Source organism: Puntigrus tetrazona, unplaced genomic scaffold, assembly GCF_018831695.1.
Source record: "Puntigrus tetrazona isolate hp1 unplaced genomic scaffold, ASM1883169v1 S000001074, whole genome shotgun sequence".
NCBI lineage: Eukaryota > Metazoa > Chordata > Actinopteri > Cypriniformes > Cyprinidae > Puntigrus > Puntigrus tetrazona.
The window spans coordinates 90650-114194 of NW_025048662.1; positions in this window are offsets into that span (position 1 = coordinate 90650).

Here is a 23545-nt window from a genome sequence, read left to right on the forward strand (position 1 = left end):
ATCTTAGCGCAGCATTCGATACTATCGATCACAACATTCTCTTGGATAGACTAGAAAACTATGTTGGCATTAGAGGAAGCGCCTTAGCATGGTTTACATCATATCTATCTGACCGCTATCAGTTTGTGGCATTAAATGAGGAGGTATCATATCGATCAAAAGTGAAATATGGAGTTCCTCAAGGCTCAGTGCTAGGACCGTTACTTTTCAACCTTTACATGTTACCTCTGGGAGATATTATCAGGAGTCATGGTGTTAGCTTTCACTGCTATGCTGATGATACTCAGCTCTATATTTCAGCGCAGCCTGGTGATACACACCAAATTGAGAATCTAACAGAATGCATAGTCGATATAAAAGCTGGATGATGAGTAACTTCTTAATGTTAAATTCTGAAAAAACAGAGGTGCTAATAATTGGACCTAAAAACCCACATATAATAATCTAGAACACAGCCTATCACTTGATGGCTGCTCTGTTAATTCTTCATCATCAGTTAGGAACCTAGGTGTGCTGTTTGACCGCAATCTTTCCTTTGAAAATCATGTTTCTAGCATCTGTAAAACTGCGTTTTTCCATCTTAAAAATATATCTAAATTACGACCTATGCTTTCAACCTCTAATGCAGAAATATTAATTCATGCGTTTATGACCTCAAGGTTAGATTATTGCAATGCTTTATTGGGTGGTTGTTCTGCACGCTTAATAAACAAACTTCAGCTAGTCCAAAACGCAGCAGCCAGAGTCCTTACTAGAACTAGGAAGTATGATCATATTAGCCCAGTTCTGTCAACACTGCACTGGCTCCCTATCAAACATCGAATAGATTTTAAAATCCTATTAATTACCTATAAAGCCCTGAATGGTTTAGCTCCTCAATACTTGAGCGAGCTCTTATCACATTATAGTCCTGCACGTCCGCTGCGTTCTCAAAACTCTGGCCATTTGATAATACCTAGAATATCAAAATCAACTGCGGGCGGCAGATCATTTTCCTATCTAGCACCTAAACTCTGGAACAATCTCCTAACTCTGTTCGGGAAGCAGACACACTCTGCCAGTTTAAATCTAGATTAAAGACACATCTTTTAACTTAGCCTACACATAACACACCAACACACCTTTTATTATTCAAATCCGTTAAAGGATTTTTAGGCTGCATTACTTAGATTTGCTGGAACCGGGAACACTACTCCTAAAATACGATGTACTTGTGACATCGTAAAAAGAATAGCATCTACGCTAATATTAGTCCTGTTTCTTTCTCAATCTGTTTTCACAGTTTGTATCCAGACTAGATGGTGGATCAGCACCCAGAGATTATGTTCATCAGAGACCAGAAAACCTAGATGCGCCCGTCGACAGATCACCAGATCCTGATGCACACACACACACGCACACACTAAGTCATTTACACTATCTGACACAGCTGCGTTTAAAATTGAACTGGAGGTTAAGTGCTGGGCGTCCGGTCAGAGGAGAACTGACCCCAACTGAGTCTGGTTTCTCCCAAGGTTTTTTTTCTCCATTCTATATGCATGGGGTTTTGTTTCCTTGCCGCTGTCGCCTCTGGCTTGCTTGGTTGGGGACACTTAACTTCTAGTGACTATCGTTGAATTGACTACAGAGACCGTCTCTGCATTTAATAAGAAATTGGTCACTCTCGTCACTATATATCCCTGTCATTATACTGTACAGTGCTTTGATGCAACCTGTGTTGTTAAAAGCGCTATATAAATAAAAATGATTGATTGAAATGATTGATATTCAGTAAAGGCCTGGGACCAGAAACTCAACCCATTACTATAACACTTTTATGGGCATGATCTTGGCAGGGTTAAGCGTGACTTGTCGTAGGCTTTCTTACTCAACAATGGTAACCCTGGAAGAAACTTTTAAGCATTCAAAGCCTACGTCCAGACATCCAAGCACACAGACTAACCCCTTAACAGTAACACATTACTGGGTATGATTTTATTCAGTAAAGGCCTGGGCCAACAGACTCACCACAAACTATAAAACTTTTATGGGAATTATCATGGCAGGGTTAAGTGTGACCTCTTGTAGGCTTTCCCATTCGACCATGGTAACTCTGGAAGAAATTTTTAAGCGTTCAAAACCTACGTCCAGACATCCAGTCGATATTGGCTGGTTTAAGTGCGACTTCTCGGACGTTAATCCACTCGACCATGGTAACCCTGGAACAAATGTTTGAGCGTTCAAAACCTACGTCCAGACATCCAGGCTCACAGACTAACCCCATAACAGTAACACATTCCTGGGTATGATTTTATTCAGTAAAGACCATGTATTACAGTTTTCTTTAAGGCCTGGGCCCACAGACTCACTCCACTACTATGACACTTTCAAGGGCATGATCTTGGCCGTGTTAAGTGTGACTTCTCGTAGGTTTTCCCACTCGACCATGGTAACCCTGGAACAAATATTGAAGCGTTCAAAACCTAAATCCAGACATCCAGGCTCACAGACTAACCCCATAACAGTAACACATTACTGGGCATGATTTTATTCAGTAAAGGCCTGGGATCTCAGACTCACCCTATTACTAAAACAGGTATGATCTTGGCCGGGTTAAGTGTGACTTCTCGTAGGCTTTCTTACTCGACCATGGTAACCCTGGAAGAAACTTTTGAGCATTCAAAACCTACGTCCAGACATCCAAGCACACAGACTAACCCCTTAACAATAAGACATTACTGGGCATGATTTTATTCAGTAAAGGCCTGGGCCCACAGACTCACTCCATTACTATAACACTATTATGGGCATGATCTTGGCCGGGTTAAGTGTGACTTCTCGTAGGCTTCCCCACTCGACCATGGTAACCCTTGAAGAAATTTTTAATCGTTCAAAACCTAAATCCAGACATCCAGGCTCACAGACTAACCCAATAACAGCAACACATTACTGGGTATGATTTTATTCAGTAAAGGCCTGGGCCCACAAACTCACCCCATTATTACAACACTATTATGAGCATGATCTTGGCCGGGTTAAGTGTGACTTCTCGTAGGCTTTCTTACTCGACCATGGTAACCCTGGAAAAACTTTTAAGCGTTCAAAACCTACGTCCAGACATTCAGTCGATATTGGCTGGTTTAAGTGCGACTTCTCGGACGCAAATCCACTCGACCATGGTAACCCTGGAACAAATATTGAAGCGTTCAAATTGTAAATCCAGACATCCAGGCTCACAGACTAACCCCATAACAGGAACACATTACTGGGCATGATTTTATTCACTAAAGGCCCTGTATTATAGCTTTCTTTAAAGCCTGGACCCACAGACTCACCCCATTACTTTAACACTATCATGGGCATGATCTTGGCCGGGTTAAGTGTGACTTCTCGTAGGTTTTCCCACTCGACCATGGTAACACTGGAACAAATATTTGAGCGTTCAAAACCTACGTCCAGACATCCAGGATCACAGATTAATCCCATAACAGTAACATATTACTGGGCATGATTTTATTTAGTAAAGACATGGGCCAACAAACTCACCCCATTATTACAACACTATTATGGGCATGATCTTGGTCGACTTAAGTGTGACTTCTCGTAGGCTTTCCCACTCGACCATGGTAACCCTGGAACAAATATTTGAGCGTTCAAAACCTACGTCCAGACATCCAGGCTCACAGATTAACCCCATAACAGCTACACATTACTGCGTATGACTTTATTCAGTAAAGGCCTGGGACCAGAAACTCAACCCATTACTATAACACTTTTATGGGCATGATCTTGGCAGGGTTAAGCGTGACTTGTCGTAGGCATTCTTACCCAACAATGGTAACCCTGGAAGAAACTTTTAAGCATTCAAAGCCTACGTCCAGACATCCAAGCACACAGACTAACCCCTTAACAATAACACATTACTGGGCATGATTTTATTCAGTAAAGGCCTGGGCCAACAGTCTCACCCCATTACTATAAAACTTTTATGGGAATGATCTTGGCCGGGTTAAGTGTGACTTCTCGTAAGCTTTCCCACTCGACCATAATAACCCTGGAAGAAACTTTTAAGCGTTCAAAACCTACGTCCAGACATCCAGGCAATATTGGCCGGTTTAAGTGCGACTTCTCGGAGGCTAATCCACTCGACCATGGTAACCCTGGAACAAATGTTTGAGCATTCAAAACCTACGTCCAGACATCCAGGCTCACAGACTAACCCCATAACAGTTACACATTACTGGGCATGAATTTACTCAGTAAAGGCCTGGGCCCACAAACTCACCCCATTACTACAAAACTTTTATGGGTATGATCTTGGCAGGGTTAAGCGTGACTTCTCATAGGCTTTCCCACTCGACCATGGTAACCCTGGAAGAAATTTTTAAGCGTTCAAAACCTAAGTCCAGACATCTAGGCGCTTCATCCAGGCGATATTGGCCGGTTTAAGTGCAACCTCTCAGACGCTAATGCACTCGACCATGGTAACCCTGGAAAAAAATATTGAAGCGTTCAAAACGTAAATCCAGACATCCAGGCTCACAGACTAACCCCATAACAGGAACACATTACTGGGCATGATTTTATTCAGTAAAGGCCTGGGCTCTCAGACTCACCTTATTACTAAAACAGGTGTGATCTTGGCCGGGTTAAGTGTGACTTATCGTAGGCTTTCTTACTCGACCATGGTAACCCTGGAAGAAACTTTTGAGCATTCAAAACCTACGTCCAGACATCCAAGCACACAGACTAACCCCTAACAATAACACATTACTGGGCATGATTTTATTCAGTAAAGGCCTGGGCCCACAGACTCACTCCATTACTATAACACTATTAGGGGCATGATCTTGGTCGACTTAAGAGTGACTTCTCGTAGGCTTTCCCACTCGACCATGGTAACCCTGGAACAAATATTTTAGCGTTCAAAACCTACGTCCAGACATCCAGGCTCACAGATTAACCCCATAACAGCTACACATTACTGCGTATGACTTTATTCAGTAAAGGCCTGGGACCAGAAACTCAACCCATTACTATAACACTTTTATGGGCATGATCTTGGTTGGGTTAAGCGTGACTTGTCGTAGGCTTTCTTACTCAACAATGGTAACCCTGGAAGAAACTTTTAAGCATTCAAAGCCTACGTCCAGACATCCAAGCTCACAGACTAACCCCTTAACAGTAACACATTACTGGGCATGATTTTATTCAGTAAAGGCCTGTCCAACAGTCTCACCCCATTACTATAAAACTTTTATGGGAATGATCTTGGCCGGGTTAAGTGTGACCTCTCGTAGGCTTTCCCACTCGACCATGGTAACCCTGGAACAAATATTTGAGCGTTCAAAACCTACGTCCAGACATCCAGGATCACAGATTAATCCCATAACAGTAACATATTACTGGGCATGATTTTATTTAGTAAAGACATGGGCCAACAAACTCACCCCATTATTACAACACTATTATGGGCATGATCTTGGTTGACTTAAGTGTGACTTCTCGTAGGCTTTCCCACTCAACCATGGTAACCCTGGAACAAATATTTGAGCGTTCAAAACCTACGTCCAGACATCCAGGCTCACAGACTAAGCCAATAACAGTAACACATTACTGGGTATGATTTTATTCAGTAAAGGCCTGGGCCCACAAACTCACCCCATTATTACAACACTATTATGGGCATGATCTTGGCGGGTTAAGTGTGACTTCTCGTAGGCTTTCTTACTCGACCATGGTAACCCTGGAAAAACTTTTAAGCGTTCAAAACCTACGTCTAGACATCCAGTCGATATTGGCTGGTTTAAGTGCGACTTCTCGGACGTTAATCCACTCGACCATGGTAACACTGGAACAAATATTTGAGCGTTCAAAACCTACGTCCAGACATCCATGATCACAGATTAATCCCATAACAGTAACATATTACTGGGCATGTTTTTATTAAGTAAAGACATGGGCCAACAAACTCACCCCATTATTACAACACTATTATGGGCATGATCTTGGCCGGGTTAAGTGTGACTTCTCGTAGGCTTTCTTACTCGACCATGGTAACCCTGGAAAAACTTTTAAGCGTTCAAAACCTACGTCCAGACATCCAGGCGATATTGGCCGGTTTAAGTGCGACTTCTCGGACGCTAATCCACTCGACCATGGTAAACCTGGAACAAATGTTTGAGCGTTCAAAACCTACGTCCAGACATCCAGGCTCACAGACTAACCCCATAACAGTAACACATTACTGGGTATGATTTTATTCAGTAAAGACCATGTATTACAGTTTTCTTTAAGGCCTGGGCCCACAAACTCACCCCATTACTATGACACTTTCATGGGCATGATCTTGGCCGGGTTAAGTGTGACTTCTCGTAGGTTTTCCCACTCGACCATGGTAACCCTGGAACAAATATTGAAGCGTTCAAAACCTAAATCCAGACATCCAGGCTCACAGACTAACCCCATAACAGTAACACATTACTGGGCATGATTTTATTCAGTAAAGGCCTGGGCCAACAGACTCACCACAAACTATAAAACTTTTATGGGAATTATCATGGCGGGTTAAGTGTGACCTCTCGTAGGCTTTCCCACTCGACCATGGTAACCCTGGAAGAAATTTTTAAGCGTTCAAAACCTACGTCCTGACATCCAGGCAATATTGGGCGGTTTAAGTGCGACTTCTCGGAGGCTAATCCACTCAACCATGGTAACCTTGGAACAAACGTTTGAGCATTCAAAAACTAAGTTCAAACATCCAGGTTGACAGACTAACCCCATAATAGTTACACATTACTGGGCATGAATTTACTCAGTAAAGGCCTGGGCCCACAAACTCACCCCATTACTACAAAACTGTTATGGGTAAGATCTTGGCAGGGTTAAGCGTGACTTCTCGTAGGCTTTCCCACTCGACCATGGTAACCCTGGAAGAAATTTTTAAGCGTTCAAAACCTAAGTCCAGACATCTAGGCGCTTCATCCAGGCGATATTGGCCGGTTTAAGTGCAACCTCTCGGACGCTAATCCACTCGACCATGGTAACCCTGGAACAAATATTGAAGCGTTCAAAACGTAAATCCAGACATCCAGGCTCACAGACTAACCCCATAACAGTAACACATTACTGGGCATGATTTTATTCAGTAAAGGCCTGGGCCTACAGACTCACCCCATTACTATAACAGGCGTGATCTTGGCTGGGTTAAGTGTGACTTCTCGTACACTTTCCCACTCGACCATGTTAACCCTGGAAGAAATTTTTAAACGTTTAAAACCTAAATCCAGACATCCAGGCTCACAGACTAACCCAATCACTGTAACACATTACTGGGCATGATTTTATTCAGTAAAGGCCTGGGCCCACAAACACACCCCATTATTACAACACTATTATGGGCATGATCTTGGCCGGATTAAGTGTGACTTCTCGTAGGTTTTCCCACTCGACCATGGTAACCCTGGAACAAATATTGAAGCGTTCAAAACGTAAATCCAGACATCCAGGCTCACAGACTAACCCCATAACAGGAACACATTACTGGGCATGATTTTATTCAGTAAAGGCCATGGTAACCCTGGAAAAACTTTTAAGCGTTCAAAACCTACGTCCAGACATCCAGTCGATATTGGCTGGTTTAAGTGCGACTTCTCGGACGTTAATCCACTCGACCATGGTAACCCTGGAACAAATGTTTGAGCATTCAAAACCTACGTCCAGACATCCAGGCTCACAGACTAACCCCATAACAGTAACACATTACTGGGTATGATTTTATTCAGTAAAGGCCTGGGCCAACAGACTCACCACAAACTATAAAACTTTTATGGGAATTATCATGGCCGGGTTAAGTGTGACCTCTCGTAGGCTTTCCCACTCGAACATAATAACCCTGGAAGAAACTTTTAAGCGTTCAAAACCTACGTCCAGACATCCAGGCAATATTGGCCGGTTTAAGTGCGACTTCTCGGAGGCTAATCCACTCGACCATGGTAACCCTGGAAAAAATGTTTGAGCATTCAAAACCTAAGTCCAAATATCCAGGTTCACAGACTAACCCCATAACAGTTACACATTACTGGGCATGAATTTACTGGGCCTGGGCCCACAAACTCACCCCATTACTACAAAACTTTTATGGGTATGATCTTGGCAGGGTTAAGCGTGACTTCTCGTAGGCTTTCCCACTCGACCATGGTAACCCTGGAAGAAATTTTTAAGCGTTCAAAACCTTAGTCCAGACATCTAGGCGCTTCATCCAGGCGATATTGGCCGGTTTAAGTGCAACCTCTCGGACGCTAATGCACTCGACCATAGTAACCCTGGAACAAATATTGAAGCGTTCAAAACGTAAATCCAGACATCCAGGCTCACAGACTAACCCCATAACAGGAACACATTACTGGGCATGATTTTATTCAGTAAAGGCCTGGGCTCTCAGACTCACCCTATTACTAAAACAGGTGTGATCTTGGCCGGTTAAGTGTGACTTCTCGTAGGCTTTCTTACTCGACCATGGTAACCCTGGAAGAAACTTTTGAGCATTCAAAACCTACGTCCAGACATCCAAGCACACAGACTAACCCCTAACAATAACACATTACTGGGCATGATTTTATTCAGTAAAGGCCTGGGCCCACAGACTCACTCCATTACTATAACACTATTATGGGCATGATCTTGGTCGACTTAAGTGTGACTTCTCGTAGGCTTTCCCACTTGACCATGGTAACCCTGGAAGAAGATTTTAAGCGTTCAAAACCTACGTCCAGAAATCCAGGCGATATTGGCCGGTTTAAGTGCGACTTCTCGGACGCTAATCCACTCGACCATGGTAACCCTGGAACAAATGTTTGAGCGTTCAAAACCTACGTCCAGACATCCAGGCTCTCAGACTAACCCCATAACAGTAACACATTACTGGGTATGATTTTATTCAGTAAAGACCATGTATTACAGTTTTCTTTAAGGCCTGGGCCCACAAACTCACCCCATTACTATGACACTTTCATGGGCATGATCTTGGCCGGGTTAAGTGTGACTTCTCGTAGGTTTTCCCCACTCGACCATGGTAACCCTGGAACAAATATTGAAGCGTTCAAAACCTAAATCCAGACATCCAGGCTCACAGACTAACCCCATAACAGTAACACATTACTGGGCATGATTTTATTCAGTAAAGGGCTGGCCTCTCAGATTCACCCTATTACTAAAACAGGTGTGATCTTGGCCGAGTTAAGTGTGACTTCTCGTAGGCTTTCTTACTCGACCATGGTAACCCTGGAAGAAACTTTTGAGCATTCAAAACCTACGTCCAGACATCCAAGCACACAGACTAACCCCTTAACAATAAGACATTACTTGGCATGATTTTATTCAGTAAAGGCCTGGGCCCACAGACTCACTCCATTACTATAACACTATTATGGGCATGATCTTGGCCGGGTTAAGTGTGACTTCTCGTAGGCTTCCCCACTCGACCATGGTAACCCTTGAAGAAATTTTTAAGCGTTCAAAACCTAAATCCAGACATCCAGGCTCACAGACTAACCCAATAACAGTAACACATTACTGGAAATGATTTTATTCAGTAAAGGCCTGGGCCCACAAACTCACCCCATTATTACAACACTATTATGGGCATGATCTTGGCCGGGTTAAGTGTGACTTCTCGTAGGCTTTCTTACTCGACCATGGTAACCCTGGAACAAATATTGAAGCGTTCAAAACCTAAATCCAGACATCCAGGCTCACAGACTAACACCATAACAGTAACACATTACTGGGCATGATTTTATTCAGTAAAGGCCTGGGCCCACAAACTCACCCCATTATTACAACACTATTATGGGCATGATCTTGGCCGGGTTAAGTGTGACTTCTCGTAGGCTTTCCCACTCGACCATGGTAACCCTGGAACAAATATTGAAGCGTTCAAAACCTAAATCCAGACATCCAGGCTCACAGACTAACCCCATAACAGTAACACATTACTGGGCATGATTTTATTCAGTAAAGGCCTGGGCTCTCAGACTCACCCAATTACTAAAACAGGTGTGATCTTGGCCGGGTTAAGTGTGACTTCTCGTAGGCTTTCTTACTCGACCATGGTAACCCTGGAAGAAACTTTTGAGCACTCAAAACCTACGCCCAGACATCCAAGCACACAGACTAACCCCTTAACAATAACACATTACTGGGCATGATTTTATTCAGTAAAGGCCTGGGCCCACAAACTCACCCCATTATTACAACACTATTATGGGCATGATCTTGGCCGGATTAAGTGTGACTTCTCGTAGGCTTTCTTACTCGACCATGGTAACCCTGGAAAAACTTTTAAGCGTTCAAAACCTACGTCCAGACATCCAGTCGATATTGGCTGGTTTAAGTGCGACTTCTCGGACGTTAAACCACTCGACCATGGAAACCCTGGAACAAATGTTTGAGCATTCAAAACCTACGTCCAGACATCCAGGATCACAGATTAATCCCATAACAGTAACATATTACTGGGCATGATTTTATTTAGTAAAGACATGGGCCAACAAACTCACCCCATTATTACAACACTATTATGGGCATGAGCTTGGTTGACTTAAGTGTGACTTCTCGTAGGCTTTCCCACTCGACCATGGTAACCCTGGTACAAACATTTGAGCTTTCAAAACCTACGTGAAGACATCCAGGCTCACAGATTAACCCCATAACAGCTACACATTACTGCGTATGACTTCATTCAGTAAGGGCCTGGGACCAGAAACTCAACCCATTACTATAACACTTTTATGGGCATGATCTTGGCAGGGTTAAGCGTGACTTGTCGTAGGCTTTCTTACTCAACAATGGTAACCCTGAAAGAAACTTTTAGGCATTCAAAGCCTACGTCCAGACATCCAAGCACACAGACTAACCCCTTAACAGTAACACATTACTGGGCATGATTTTATTCAGTAAAGGCCTGGGCCAACAGTCTCACCCCATTACTATAAAACTTTTATGGGAATGATCTTGGCCGGGTTAAGTGTGACTTCTCGTAGGCTTTCCCACTCGACCATGGTAACCCTGGAAGAAATTTTTAAGCGTTCAAAACGTAAATCCAGACATCCAGGCTCACAGACTAACCCCATAACAGGAACACATTACTGGGCATGATTTTATTCACTAAAGACCCTGTATTATAGCTTTCTTTAAAGCCTGGACCCACAGACTCACCCCATTACTATAAAACTTTCATGGGCATTATCTTGGCCGGGTTAAGTGTGACTTCTCGTAGGTTTTCCCACTCGACCATGGTAACACTGGAACAAATATTTGAGCGTTCAAAACCTACGTCCAGACATCCAGGATCACAGATTAATCCCATAACAGTAACATATTGCTGGGCATGATTTTATTTAGTAAAGACATGGGCCAACAAACTCACCCCATTATTACAACACTATTTTGGGCATGATCTTGGTCGACTTAAGTGTGACTTCTCGTAGGCTTTACCACTCGACCATGGTAACCCTGGAACAAATATTTCAGCGTTCAAAACCTACGTCCAGACATCCAGGCTCACAGATTAACCCCATAACAGCTACACATTACTGCGTATGACTTTATTCAGTAAAGGCCTGGGACCAGAAACTCAACCCATTACTATAACACTTTTATGGGCATGATCTTGGCCGGGTTAAGTGTGACTTCTCGTAGGCTTTCCCACTTGACCATGGTAACCCTGGAAGAAGTTTTTAAGCGTTCAAAACCTACGTCCAGACATCCAGGCGATATTGGCCGGTTTAAGTGCGACTTCTCGGACGCTAATCCACTCGACCATGGTAACCCTGGAACAAATGTTTGAGCGTTCAAAACATACGTCCAGACATCCAGGCTCACAGACTAACCCCATAACAGTAACACATTACTGGGTATGATTTTATTCAGTAAAGACCATGTATTACAGTTTTCTTTAAGGCCTGGGCCCACAAACTCACCCCATTACTATGACACTTTCATGGGCATGATCTTGGCGGGTTAAGTGTGACTTCTCGTGAGTTTTCCCACTCGACCATGGTAACCCTGGAACAAATATTGAAGCGTTCAAAACCTAAATCCAGATATCCAGGCTCACAGACTAACCCCATAACAGTAACACATTACTGGGCATGATTTTATTCAGTAAAGGGCTGGCCTCTCAGACTCACCCTATTACTAAAACAGGTGTGATCTTGGCGGGTTAAATGTGGCTTCTCGTAGGTTTTCTTACTCGACCATGGTAACCATGGAAGAAACTTTTGAGCATTCAAAACCTACATCCAGACATCCAAGCACACAGACTAACAACTTAACAATAACACATTACTGGGCATGATTTTATTCAATAAAGGCCTGGGCCCACACACTCACTCCATTACTATAACACTATTATAGGCATGATCTTGGCCGGGTTAAGTGTGACTTCTCGTAGGCTTCCCCACTCGACCATGGTAACCCTTGAAGAAATTTTTAAGCGTTCAAAACCTAAATCCAGACATCCAGTCGATATTGGCTGGTTTAAGTGCGACTTCTCGGACGTTAATCCACTCGACCATGGTAACCCTGGAACAAATGTTTGAGCATTCAAAACCTACGTCCAGACATCCAGGCTCACAGACTAACCCCATAACAGTAACACATTACTGGGTATGATTTTATTTAGTAAAGGCCTGGGCCAATAGACTCACCACAAACTATAAAACTTTTATGGGAATTATCATGGCCAGGTTAAGTGTGACCTCTCGTAGGCTTTCCCACTCGACCATGGTAACCCTGGAAGAAATTTTTAAGCGTTCAAAACCCTACGTCCTGACATCCAGGCAAAATTGGCCGGTTTAAGTGCGACTTCTCGGAGGCTAATCCACTCGACCATGGTAACCCTGGAACAAATGTTTGAGCATTCAAAAACTAAGTCCAAACATCCAGGTTCACAGACTAACCCCATAACAGTTACACATTACTGGGCATGAATTTACTCAGTAAAGGCCTGGGCCCACAAACTCACCCCATTACTACAAAACTGTTATGGGTAAGATCTTGGCAGGGTTAAGCGTGACTTCTCGTAGGCTTTCCCACTCGACCATGGTAACCCTGGAAGAAATTTTTAATCGTTCAAAACCTAAGTCCAGACATCTAGGCGCTTCATCCAGGCGATATTGGCGGTTTAAGTGCAACCTCTTGGACGCTAATCCACTCGACCATGGTAACCCTGGAACAAATATTGAAGCGTTCAAAACGTAAATCCAGACATCCAGGCTCACAGACTAACCCCATAACAGGAACACATTACTGGGCATGATTTTATTCACTAAAGGCCCTGTATTATAGCTTTCTTTAAAGCCTGGACCCACAGACTCACCCCATTACTATAACACTTTCATGGGCATGATCTTGGCGGGTTAAGTGTGACTTCTCGTAGGTTTTCCCACTCGACCATGGTAACATTGGAACAAATATTTGAGCGTTCAAAACCTACGTCCAGACATCCAGGATCACAGATTAATCCCATAACAGTAACATATTACTGGGCATGATTTTATTTAGTAAAGACATGGGCCAACAAACTCACCCCATTATTACAACACTATTATGGGCATAATCTTGGTCGACTTAAGTGTGACTTCTCGTAGGCTTTCCCACTCGACCATGGTAACCCTGGAACAAATATTTGAGCGTTCAAAACCTACGTCCAGACATCCAGGCTCAAAGATTAACCCCATAACAGCTACACATTACTGCGTATGACTTTATTCAGTAAAGGCCTGGGACCAGAAACTCAACCCATTACTATAACACTTTTATGGGCATGGTCTTGGCAGGGTTAAGCGTGACTTCTCGTAAGCTTTCTTACTCGACAATGGTAACCCTGGAAGAAACTTTTAAGCATTCAAAGCCTACGTCCAGACATCCAAGCACACAGACTAACCCTTTAACAGTAACACATTACTTGGATTGATTTTATTCAGTAAAGGCCTGGGCCAACAGACTCACCCCATTACTATAAAACTTTTATGGGAATGATCTTGGCCGGGTAAAGTGTGACTTCTCGTAGGCTTTCCCACTCGACCATGGTAACCCTGGAACAAATGTTTGAGCATTCAAAACCTACGTCCAGACATCCAGGATCACAGATTAATCCCATAACAGTAACATATTACTGGGCATGATTTTATTTAGTAAAGGCCTGAGCCCACAGACTCAGCCCATTACTATAACAATATTATTGGTATGATCTTGGCCGGGTTAAGTGTGACTTCTCGTATGCTTTCCCACTCGACCATGGTAACCCTGGAAGAAATATTGAAGCATTCAAAACCTAAATCCAGACTTCCAAGTTCACAGACTAACCCCACAACAATTACACATTACTGGGCATGATTTTACTCAGTAAAGGCCCTGTATTACAGTTTTCTTTAAGGCCTGGGCCCACAAACTCAACCCATTACTATAACACTTTTATGGGCATGATCTTGGCAGGGTTAAGCATGACTTGTCGTAGGCTTTCCCACTCAACCATGGTAACCCTGGAACAAATATTGAAGCATTCAAAACCTAAATCCAGACATCCAGGCACACAGACTAACCCCATAACAGTAACACATTACTGGGCATGATTTTATTCAGTAAAGGCCTGGGCCTACAGACTCACCCCATTACTATAACAGGCGTGATCTTGGCTGGGTTAAGTGTGACTTCTCGTAGGCTTTCCCACTCGACCATGGTAACCCTGGAAGAAATTTTTAAACGTTTAAAACCTAAATCCAGACATCCAGGCTCACAGACTAACCCAATCACAGTAACACATTACTGGGCATGATTTTATTCAGTAAAGGCTTGGGCCCACAAACACACCCCATTATTACAACACTATTATGGGCATGATCTTGGCCGGGTTAAGTGTGACTTCTGACTTCTCGTAGGTTTTCCCACTCGACCATGGTAACCCTGGAACAAATATTGAAGCGTTCAAAACCTAAATCCAGACATTCAGGCTCACAGACTAACCCCATAACAGTAAAACATTACTGGGCATGATTTTATTCAGTAAAGTCCTGGGCTCTCAGACTCACCCTATTACTAAAACAGGTGTGATCTTGGCCGGGTTAAGTGTGACTTCTCGTAGGCTTTCTTACTCGACCATGGTAACCTGGAAGAAACTTCTGGAAGAAACTTCTAAGCATTCAAAACCTACGTCCAGACATCCAAGCACACAGACTAACCCCTTAACAATAACACATTACTGGGCATGATTTTATTCAGTAAAGGCCTGGGCCCACAGACTCACTCAATTACTATAACACTTTTATGGGCATGGTCTTGGCAGGGTTAAGCGTGACTTCTCGTAAGCTTTCTTACTCGACAATGGTAACCCTGGAAGAAACTTTTAAGCATTCAAAGCCTACGTCCAGACATCCAAGCACACAGACTAACCCTTTAACAGTAACACATTACTTGGATTGATTTTATTCAGTAAAGGCCTGGGCCAACAGACTCACCCCATTACTATAAAACTTTTATGGGAATGATCTTGGCCGGGTTAAGTGTGACTTCTCGTAGGCTTTCCCACTCGACCATGGTAACCCTGGAACAAATGTTTGAGCATTCAAAACCTACGTCCAGACATCCAGGATCACAGATTAATCCCATAACAGTAACATATTACTGGGCATGATTTTATTTAGTAAAGGCCTGAGCCCACAGGCTCAGCCCATTACTATAACAATATTATTGGTATGATCTTGGCCGGGTTAAGTGTGACTTCTCGTATGCTTTCCCACTCGACCATGGTAACCCTGGAAGAAATATTGAAGCATTCAAAACCTAAATCCAGACATCCAGGCACACAGACTAACCCCATAACAGTAACACATTACTGGGCATGATTTTATTCAGTAAAGGCCTGGGCCTACAGACTCACCCCATTACTATAACAGGCGTGATCTTGGCTGGGTTAAGTGTGACTTCTCGTAGGCTTTCCCACTCGACCATGGTAACCCTGGAAGAAATTTTTAAACGTTTAAAACCTAAATCCAGACATCCAGGCACACAGACTAACCCCATAACAGTAACACATTACTGGGCATGATTTTATTCAGTAAAGGCCTGGGCCTACAGACTCACCCCATTACTATAACAGGCGTGATCTTGGCTGGGTTAAGTGTGACTTCTCGTAGGCTTTCCCACTCGACCATGGTAACCCTGGAAGAAATTTTTAAACGTTTAAAACCTAAATCCAGACATCCAGGCTCACAGACTAACCCAATCACAGTAACACATTACTGGGCATGATTTTATTCAGTAAAGGCCTGGGCCCACAAACACACCCCATTATTACAACACTATTATGGGCATGATCTTGGCCGGGTTAAGTGTGACTTCTCGTAGGTTTTCCCACTCGACCATGGTAACCCTGGAACAAATATTTGAGCGTTCAAAACCTAAATCCAGACATTCAGGCTCACAGACTAACCCCATTACAGTAAAACATTACTGGGCATGATTTTATTCAGTAAAGTCCTGGGCTCTCAGACTCACCCTATTACTAAAACAGGTGTGATCTTGGCCGGGTTAAGTGTGACTTCTCGTAGGCTTTCTTACTCGACCATGGTAACCTGGAAGAAACTTCTGGAAGAAACTTCTAAGCATTCAAAACCTACGTCCAGACATCCAAGCACACAGACTAACCCCTTAACAATAACACATTACTGGGCATGATTTTATTCAGTAAAGGCCTGGGCCCACAGACTCACTCAATTACTATAACACTATTATGGGCATGATCTTGGCCGGGTTAAGTGTGACTTCTCGTAGGCTTCCCCAATTGACCATGGTAACCCTGGAAAAACTTTTAAGCGTTCAAAACCTACGTCCAGACATCCAGTCGATATTGGCTGGTTTAAGTGCGACTTCTCGGACGTTAATCCACTCGACCATGGTAACCCTGGAACAAATGTTTGAGCATTCAAAACCTACGTCCAGACATCCAGGATCACAGATTAATCCCATAACAGTAACACATTACTGGGCATGATTTTATTTAGTAAAGACATGGGCCAACAAACTCACCCCATTATTACAACACTATTATGGGCATGATCTTGGTTGACTTAAGTGTGACTTCTCGTAGGCTTTCCCACTCGACCATGGTAACCCTGGAACAAATATTTGAGCGTTCTAAACCTACGTGCAGACATCCAGGCTCACAGATTAACCCCATAACAGCTACACATTACTGCGTACGACTTTATCCAGTAAAGGCCTGGGACCAGAAACTCAACCCATTACTATAACACTTTTATGTGCATGATCTTGGCAGGGTTAAGCGTGACTTGTCGTAGGCTTTCTTACTCAACAATGGTAACCCTGGAAGAAACTTTTGAGCATTCAAAGCCTACGTCCAGACATCCAAGCACACAGACCAACCCCTTAACAGTAACAAATTACTGGGCATGATTTTATTCAGTAAAGGCCTGGGCCAACAGTCTAACCCCATTACTATAAAACTTTTATGGGAATGATCTTGGCCGGGTTAAGTGTGACTTCTCGTAGGCTTTCCCACTTGACCATGGTAACCCTGGAACAATTGTTTGAGCGTTCAGAACCTACGTCCAGACATCCAGGCTCACAGACTAACCCCAAAACAGTAACACATTACTGGGTATGATTTTATTCAGTAAAGACCATGTATTACAGTTTTCTTTAAGGCCTGGGCCCACAAACTCACCCCATTACTATGACACTTTCATGGGCATGATCTTGGCCGGGTTAAGTGTGACTTCTCGTAGGTTTTCCCACTCGACCATGGTAACCCTGGAACAAATATTGAAGCGTTCAAAACCTAAATCCAGACATCCAGGCTCACAGACTAACCCCATAACAGTAACACATTACTGTGCATGATTTTATTCAGTAAAGGCCTGGGCCCACAAACTCACCCCATTATTACAATACTATTATGGGCATGATCTTGGCCGGGTTAAGTGTGACTTCTCGTAGGCTTTCTTACTCGACCATGGTAACCCTGGAAAAAACTTTTAAGCGTTCAAAACCTACGTCCAGACATCCAGTCAATATTGGCTGGTTTAAGTGCGACTTCTCGGACGTTAATCCACTCGACCATGGTAACCCTGGAACAAATGTTTGAGCATTCAAAACCTACGTCCAGACATCCAGGATCACAGATTAATCCCATAACAGTAACACATTACAGGGCATGATTTTATTTAGTAAAGACATGGGCCAACAAACTCACCCCATTATTACAACACTATTATGGGCATGATCTTGGTTGACTTAAGTGTGACTTCTCGTAGGCTTTCCCACTCGACCATGGTAACCCTGGAACAAATATTTGAGCGTTCAAAACCTACGTGCAGACATCCAGGCTCACAGATTAACCCCATAACAGCTACACATTACTGCGTACGACTTTATCCAGTAAAGGCCTGGGACCAGAAACTCAACCCATTACTATAACACTTTTATGTGCATGATCTTGGCAGGGTTAAGCGTGACTTGTCGTAGGCTTTCTTACTCAACAATGGTAACCCTGGAAGAAACTTTTGAGCATTCAAAGCCTACGTCCAGACATCCAAGCACACAGACCAACCCCTAACAGTAACAAATTACTGGGCATGATTTTATTCAGTAAAGGCCTGGGCCAACAGTCTAACCCCATTACTATAAAACTTTTATGGGAATGATCTTGGCCGGGTTAAGTGTGACTTCTCGTAGGCTTTCCCACTTGACCATAGTAACCCTGGAACAATTGTTTGAGCGTTCAGAACCTACGTCCAGACATCCAGGCTCACAGACTAACCCCATAACAGTAACACATTACTGGGTATGATTTTATTCAGTAAAGACCATGTATTACAGTTTTCTTTAAGGCCTGGGCCAACAAACTCACCCCATTACTATGACACTTTCAAGGGCATGATCTTGGCCGGGTTAAGTGTGACTTCTCGTAGGTTTTCCCACTCGACCATGGTAACCCTGGAACAAATATTGAAGCGTTCAAAACCTAAATCCAGACATCCAGGCTCACAGACTAACCCCATAACAGTAACACATTACTGGGCATGATTTTATTCAGTAAAGGCCTGGGCTCTCAGACTCACCCTATTACTAAAACAAGTGTGATCTTGGCCGGGTTAAGTGTGACTTCTCGTAGGCTTTCTTACTCGACCATGGTAACCCTGGAAGAAACTTTTGAGCACTCAAAACCTACGTCCAGACATCCAAGCACACAGACTAACACCTTAACAATAACACATTACTGGGCATGATTTTATTCAGTAAAGGCCTGGGCCCACAGACTCACTCCATTACTATAACACTATTATGGGCATGATCTTGGCCGGGTTAAGTGTGACTTCTCGTAGGCTTCCCCACTCGACCATGGTAACCCTTGAAGAAATTTTTAATCGTTCAAAACCTAAATCCAGACATCCAGGCTCACAGACTAACCCAATAACAGCAACACATTACTGGGTATGATTTTATTCAGTAAAGGCCTGGGCCCACAAACTCACCCCATTATTACAACACTATTATGGGCATGATCTTGGCCGGGTTAAGTATGACTTCTCGTAGGCTTTCTTACTCGACCATGGTAACCCTGGAGAAACTTTTAAGCGTTCAAAACCTACGTCCAGGCATTCAGTCGATATTGGCTGGTTTAAGTGCGACTTCTCGGACGTTAATCCACTCGACCATGGTAACCTTGGAACAAATGTTTGAGCATTCAAAACCTACGTCCAGACATCCAGGCTCACAGACTAACCCCATAACAGTAACACATTACTGGGCATGATTTTATTTAGTAAAGACATGGGCCAACAAACTCACCCCATTATTACAACACTATTATGGGCATAATCTTGGTTGACTTAAGTGTGACTTCTCGTAGGCTTTCCCACTCGACCATGGTAACCCTAGAACAAATATTTGAGCGTTCAAAACCTACGTCCAGACATCCAGGCTCACAGATTAACCCCAAAACAGCTACACATTACTGCGTATGACTTTATTCAGTCAAGGCCTGGGACCAGAAACTCAACCCTTTACTATAACACTTTTATGGGCATGATCTTGGCAGGGTTAAGCGTGACTTCTCGTAGGCTTTCCCACTTGACCATGGTAACCCTGGAAGAAGTTTTTAAGTGTTCAAAACCTACGTCCAGACATCCAGGCGATATTGGCCGGTTTAAGCGCGACTTCTCGGACGCTAATCCACTCGACCATGGTAAACCTGGAACAAATGTTTGAGCGTTCAAAACCTACGTCCAGACATCCAGGCTCACAGACTAACCCCATAACAGTAACACATTACTGGGTATGATTTTATTCAGTAAAGACCATGTATTACAGTTTTCTTTAAGGCCTGGGCCCACAAACTCACCCCATTACTATGACACTTTCATGGGCATGATCTTGGCCGGGTTAAGTGTGACTTCTCGTAGGTTTTCCCACTCGACCATGGTAACCCTGGAACAAATATTGAAGCGTTCAAAACCTAAATCCAGACATCCAGGCTCACAGACTAACCCCATAACAGTAACACATTACTGGGCATGATTTTATTCAGTAAAGGGCTGGCCTCTCAGACTCACCCTATTACTAAAACAGGTGTGATCTTGGCCGGGTTAAATGTGGCTTCTCGTAGGTTTTCTTACTCGACCATGGTAACCATGGAAGAAACTTTTGAGCATTCAAAACCTACATCCAGACATCCAAGCACACAGACTAACAACTTAACAATAACACATTACTGGGCATGATTTTATTCAGTAAAGGCCTGGGCCCACAGACTCACTCCATTACTATAACACTATTATAGGCATGATCTTGGCCGGGTTAAGTGTGACTTCTCGTAGGCTTCCCCACTCGACCATGGTAACCCTTGAAGAAATTTTTAAGCGTTCAAAACCTAAATCCAGACATCCAGGCTCACAGACTAACCCAATAACAGTAACACATTACTGGAAATGATTTTATTCAGTAAAGGCCTGGGCCCACAAACTCACCCCATTATTACAACACTATTATGGGCATGATCTTGGCCGGGTTAAGTGTGACTTCTCGTAGGCTTTCTTACTCGACCATGGTAACCCTGGAAGAAAATTTTGAGCACTCAAAACCTACGCCCAGACATCCAAGCACACAGACTAACCCCTTAACAATAACACATTACTGGGCATGATTTTATTCAGTAAAGGCCTGGGCCCACAAACTCACCCCATTATTACAACACTATTATGGGCATGATCTTGGCCGGGTTAAGTGTGACTTCTCGTAGGCTTTCTTACTCGACCATGGTAACCCTGGAAAAACTTTTAAGCGTTCAAAACCTACGTCCAGACATCCAGTCGATATTGGCTGGTTTCAGTGCGACTTCTCGGACGTTAAACCACTCGACCATGGTAACCCTGGAACAAATGTTTGAGCATTCAAAACCTACGTCCAGACATCCAGGATCACAGATTAATCCCATAACAGTAACACATTACTGGGTATGATTTTATTTAGTAAAGGCCTGGGCCAACAGACTCACCACAAACTATAAAACTTTTATGGGAATTATCATGGCCAGGTTAAGTGTGACCTCTCGTAGGCTTTCCCACTCGACCATGGTAACCCTGGAAGAAAATTTTAAGCGTTCAAAACCTATGTCCTGACATCCAGGCAAAATTGGCCGGTTTAAGTGCGACTTCTCGGAGGCTAATCCACTCGACCATGGTAACCCTGGAACAAATGTTTGAGCATTCAAAAACTAAGTCCAAACATCCAGGTTCACAGACTAACCCCATAACAGTTACACATTACTGGGCATGAATTTACTCAGTAAAGGCCTGGGCCCACAAACTCACCCCATTACTACAAAACTGTTATGGGTAAGATCTTGGCAGGGTTAAGCGTGACTTCTCGTAGGCTTTCCCACTCGACCATGGTAACCCTGGAAGAAATTTTTAAACGTTCAAAACCTAAGTCCAGACATCTAGGCGCTTCATCCAGGCGATATTGGCCGGTTTAAGTACAACCTCTTGGACGCTAATCCACTCGACCATGGTAACCCTGGAACAAATATTGAAGCGTTCAAAACGTAAATCCAGACATCCAGGCTCACAGACTAACACCATAACAGGAACACATTACTGGGCATGATTTTATTCACTAAAGGCCCTGTATTATAGCTTTCTTTAAAGCCTGGACCCACAGACTCACCCCATTACTATAACACTTTCATGGGCATGATCTTGGCCGGGTTAAGTGTGACTTCTCGTAGGTTTTCCCACTCGACCATGGTAACATTGGAACAAATATTTGAGCGTTCAAAACCTACGTCCAGACATCCAGGATCACAGATTAATCCCATAACAGTAACATATTACTGGGCATGATTTTATTTAGTAAAGACATGGGCCAACAAACTCACCCCATTATTACAACACTATTATGGGCATAATCTTGGTCGACTTAAGTGTGACTTCTCGTAGGCTTTCCCACTCGACCATGGTAACCCTGGAACAAATATTTGAGCGTTCAAAACCTACGTCCAGACATCCAGGCTCAAAGATTAACCCCATAACAGCTACACATTACTGCGTATGACTTTATTCAGTAAAGGCCTGGGACCAGAAACTCAACCCATTACTATAACACTTTTATGGGCATGGTCTTGGCAGGGTTAAGCGTGACTTCTCGTAAGCTTTCTTACTCGACAATGGTAACCCTGGAAGAAACTTTTAAGCATTCAAAGCCTACGTCCAGACATCCAAGCACACAGACTAACCCTTTAACAGTAACACATTACTTGGATTGATTTTATTCAGTAAAGGCCTGGGCCAACAGACTCACCCCATTACTATAAAACTTTTATGGGAATGATCTTGGCCGGGTTAAGTGTGACTTCTCGTAGGCTTTCCCACTCGACCATGGTAACCCTGGAACAAATGTTTGAGCATTCAAAACCTACGTCCAGACATCCAGGATCACAGATTAATCCCATAACAGTAACATATTACTGGGCATGATTTTATTTAGTAAAGGCCTGAGCCCACAGACTCAGCCCATTACTATAACAATATTATTGGTATGATCTTGGCCGGGTTAAGTGTGACTTCTCGTATGCTTTCCCACTCGACCATGGTAACCCTGGAAGAAATATTGAAGCATTCAAAACCTAAATCCAGACTTCCAAGTTCACAGACTAACCCCACAACAATTACACATTACTGGGCATGATTTTACTCAGTAAAGGCCCTGTATTACAGTTTTCTGTAAGGCCTGGGCCCACAAACTCAACCCATTACTATAACACTTTTATGGGCATGATCTTGGCAGGGTTAAGCATGACTTGTCGTAGGCTTTCCCACTCAACCATGGTAACCCTGGAACAAATATTGAAGCATTCAAAACCTAAATCCAGACATCCAGGCTCACAAACTAACCCCATAACAGTAACACATTACTGGGCATGATTTTATTCAGTAAAGGCCTGGGCCTACAGACTCACCCCATTACTATAACAGGCGTGATCTTG